The following is a 4,919-nucleotide window of genomic DNA, read 5'->3' on the forward strand; positions in this document are numbered from 1 at the left end:
AAAAAAAAAAAAACTAAAAATAAAAGGAAGAACCCAGCAGCGAGCACTCAGGAGGCAAAAGCACGCGGATCTCTGGGTTTGATGCCAGCCTGGTCTATGAAGAAAATTTCAGAACAGCCAGAGATACACAAAGAAATCTGGTCTCAACATCCAAACCTAACCAAATAAAATAAAATAAAAAAGTAAAAGTAAGCTGAAATGAACATATTTATTGATTTTCTTTACATCCCAATATTAGCCCTCCCCCCATTGAAATGAATATTTGTGTACCAAAACTTAGTCTTGGATCAGGCTCTGTTCATCTCAACTGGGCTAACTCATGTGCCTGCACTCCATTGGGTTTGCTGGAGGTTGGGTGCTGCAGTACACATAAACTGGATGACTACACTGATTTCTATAACCCCATGGTGGGCTAGTCTGGGTATATTCTCACAGCTTTGGTTAATGGCCAAAATAGGAAGGAAAATGTCCAAAAGTTTTTGAAATTTCTCTTTATATTCTACTACTATGTCATTGGTATAGCAAATCAAGTGGCTATAAACTCAGTCAGTGTGGGAGGGTATTACCAACCATTTTGAATACACAGATACATGAAAAATGGGAATCATTTATGAAAGCAGAAAAGAGGGAATCTTACTTTTCAATTGCTGTGACAAAACCCATGACTGAGGCAACTTATAAAAGAAAACATTTATTAGGGGCTTCCAATTTGAGAGAGTCCATAACACAGTAGGGAGCATGGCAGCAGGCAGGCATGGTGCTAGAGCAGTAGTCTGATCCACAAGCATGAGGCAGAGAGAGCTAACTGGGAATGATACGAGCTTCTTGAAATCTCAGAGCCGACCCCCCCCCCTGCCCCCTACCAAATGACTTACCTCTTCCAACAGTGTCATACCTCTTAATCCTTCCTAAACAGTTCTACCAACTGAGAGCCAAGTGTTCCATTTATGAGCCTATGAGAGCCATGTTCATTCAAACTACCACAAGGGGCTACTGGGAAAAGGGAAGAGACTGGAAAGAAGTGGGCATTGAAGATTGGGCAAGGAACATCTTTTTTGTTTGTTTGTTTTGTTTTGTTTTTCGAGACATGGTTTCTCTGTGTGTCCCTGGCTGTCCTGGAACTCACTCTGTAGGCCAGGCTGGCCTCCAACTCAGAAATCTGCCTGCCTCTGCCTCCCAAGTGCTGGGATTAAAGGCGTGTACCACCACTGCCCTGCCTAGGCAAGAAAAATCTTAAAATTGATTTAAAACAATGCATGAAAATGCCTTGATGTGCCAGGCATGGTGGCACATGCCTTTAATCCCAGTACTCCAGAGGCAGAGGCAAGTAGATCTCTGTGAGATCAAGGCCAGCCTGGTCTACAGAGGAAATTCCAAGACATCCTGGACTGTTATATCAAGAAACCCTATCTCAAAAACAAAGAGAGAGAGAGACAGAGACAAACAGAGACAGAGACTCCTTGGCAGTGGTGGTATAGGCCTTTAATTCCAGTGCTTGGGAGACAGAGATAGATGGATCTCTGAGTTTGAGGCAAGCATGGTGTACAGAGCAAATTAGAAAAGAAAAAGAAAAGGACATAATGCAATCCATTATTTTGTATGTTAATTTAAAAATTAATGTACATAGGATACCTACACTCATGTGCACATACACATGCATACAACTTAAAATAAAATAAATCTGGTGCTAGAGAGATTGCTCAGTAGTTTAGAGCATATGTTGTTCTTGCAGAGGACCAGGGTTCAATTCCCAACACCCACAACCATTCATAACTCCAGTTCGAGGGAATCCGATGTCTTCTGACCTCTAGGTGCACTAGGCATGCACATGGTACACAAAAAATACATTCATATGCATAAAATAAATAAATTTTAAAAAACAATCTGGGTCATCATGATGCATACTTTTTCTCCCAGCACTTGGGAGGCAAAGACAGGTGGGTCTCTGTGAGTTCGACAGTCTGGTCTACAGAGCAAATTCCAGGACAGGCAGAAAATTTTTTTGTCTTGATTTTTTTTATTTTAAAAGTCTTAAGAAAATTGATTACAAATGGCCATTAGCAAAGTTTTAAAAATACAGGGCACCGGGCGTGGTGGCACATGCCTTTAACCCCAGCACTCGGGAGGCAGAGGCAGGCAGATTTCTGAGTTTGAGGCCAACCTGGTCTACAGAGTGAGTTCCAGGACAGCCAGGACTACTCAGAGAAACCCTGTCTTGAAGAAGAAAAAAAAAATTTTAAATAAAAAAATAAAAATACAGGGCACCAATAAACAGCATTTGTGAAGTGGACTTGGAAGGATGAGGAGTTCAAGGTCACCCCATAGCCAGTTCTAAGCCAGCCTGATAACGTAAAATTCTGCCTCAAAAAACTAAAGTCGTCACTGACAAGAGTTTTCTTTCTAGGTATTTAACAAGGTTCTAGAAATAAAAGAAAAGCCAGCAACGGCAACAGAAAAGGGGAGAGAAGATACTTACTTCATGGGAAAAGATAGCTCGTTTTTACATTTGTTATTAAAAGTTTTTTCATACAATCTATTTTGATCATTTTCTCCTCTATCAACTAATTAAAAGGAGGGTTTGAAGGGGTAAAATTATGTAATTATAATATCAAAAAGAAAAGAAGAACTCAAAAGTTAAATTGGAACTTTTATAATTGTGAATCTTCCTGTCTAAGAACATGAGACACCTTTCTGTTTCTTCCTCTGGGATGTTATGAATGTTTCTCAGAAAGGTTTTGGACATTCCTTTTGGAAATTGTTTCTAGGTATTTTATGTTTCTATTGCCATAACAAATGGAGCCTTCTCAGCCATGTGATGGTGACGCACGTCTTTTTGTTTGGTTAGTTGGTTGGGTTTTTGAGGGTTTTTTGTTTGTTTGTTTGTTTGTTTGTTTGTTTTTTGGTTTTTTTTTTGAGACAGTGTTTCTGCATAGCCCTGGCTGTCCTGGAACTCTCTATGTAATCCAGGTTGGCCTCAAACTCCTAGATCCTTCCTAGTACTGGGATTAAAGACATGTGCCAACAAGACAGAGGCAGGCAACCTCTGAGTTTGAGGCCAGCCTGGTTTACAGATTCAGTTCCAGGACAGCCTGGGCTACATGGGAAAAAAACTGCCTCAAACAAACAAACAAACAAAAAAACTGCAGGAAAATTGAATGACTTGAAATGTATAATATTCAGCAAGGTTATACAGACTTAGAAAGAAAAGAGAAAAAGTACAAGTTCTCTTTCATATGTGGAGTTCAGCCAATAGTGTGTGTGTGTGTCTGTGTGTGTGTGTCTGTGTGTGTAAACAAATGTACATGTGGGTACAGTATAGCATAAAGAAGAAAGTGAATGCTGGGCAGTGGTGGCGCACGCCTTTAATCCCAGCACTTGGGAGGTAGAGGCAGGCAGATTTCTGTGTTTGAGGCCAGCCTGGTCTACAGAGTGAGTTCCAGGACAGCCAGTGCTACACAGAGAAACCCTGTCTTGAAAAACCAAACCAAAAAAAAAAAAAGAACAAAATATTAAATAAATATTAGGCTATGAGGAAAGCCTGAATGAAGGTAATGGATGTGAGTTTTGAAAAAGAATATGAGGCCAGTAAAGGGCGTCATATCCTTTGGAACTGGAGTCAAGGATGGTTGTGAGCCACCATGAGGGTGCTGAGAACTGAACCCAGCTCCTCTTCTAGCAAGAGCTCTTAACCACTTTAAATCTCTCCAGCCCCATTTGTTGAATTTATTATTGAATTTTTTGAGACAAGGCCTTAATACATAACTTGATCCTTCCTTAAATTCACAGTCCACCATACTCAGCCTCCCAAGTGGTGGGATTATGTTTTTGTTGTTTTTCAAATGGCTCTGTGTACTCTGAAGGTCATAATATAATTATTCTACTTGAATTAAATAATGTTAGGTTTTATCAATAGATTTGCTACTATTGAAATGATTCTTACATCCCTGGAATAAGCCCCACACAATTATGAATTCTGTTAGTTAGGATTCTGCGTCTCTAATCACAAATGAGGTTTAGTTTACATGATTCTCTTTTCTTGTGACATCTTTGTGAGATCTCAGTATCAGTGGTATATTTACTTCATAAAGCTTTAAAAGTGGGCTGGGCATGGTGGCACATGCCTTTAATCCCAGTGCTTAGGAGGTAGATATAGGAGAATCTTATGAGTTCCAGGCCAGTCTGGTCTACAGAGCAAGTTCTAGGACAGTCAAGATTTTTACACAGAAAAACCCTTTCTCAAAACAAAACAACCCCCCCCCAAAAAAAAAAACCAATTCAAAGTGCTAAAAGTGTTCTTTGGGTATAGCTTAATGGCAAAGCATTTTCCCCCAACATGAACAAGGCCTGGGGCTTGATCCCTTGCATAGAACAAAGTCATTGGGATTATGTGCTCTTTTGGTGTCAATGGGCCTCCCCATGTACAAAGATCTTGGACCAGTACTTTGGGGTGGTAGGTAGCTCCTTATAACTATCTCTGTGTCTTCTAAGGACATTGTTCCATATGGAAGTTTTGCCTTTTTAGGGTCACTCTGGTACACAACATTTTCCTATGACATTATCCATTTCTTCCTGGTCTTTGAAACCTTTTGCATGGAGTTATATAAAGGATTCATGGGTGGGCATGATGCTATATTTCTCCAAATCCTGCACTCAGGAGTCTAAGGCTAGAAAGTCACAGCTTGTTCAAACCAGCTTAGATGGCATAGCAAGTCTGAGGCCAGCTTGGGCAAGTGTGAGACCAGCTATAGGAAGATTGTCTCAAAAACATTTATGAAAAACAATAAATAAAATGTGTTCATCACTTCACTCAATGCAGGGCACTGGTGGCGCACACCTTTAATCCCAGCACTCGGGAGGCAGAGGCAGGCGGATTTCTGAGTTCGAGGCCAGCCTGGTCTACAGAGTGAGTTCCAGGACAG

Source organism: Mus caroli, chromosome X (genome assembly GCF_900094665.2).
Source record: "Mus caroli chromosome X, CAROLI_EIJ_v1.1, whole genome shotgun sequence".
Taxonomy (NCBI): Eukaryota; Metazoa; Chordata; class Mammalia; order Rodentia; family Muridae; genus Mus; species Mus caroli.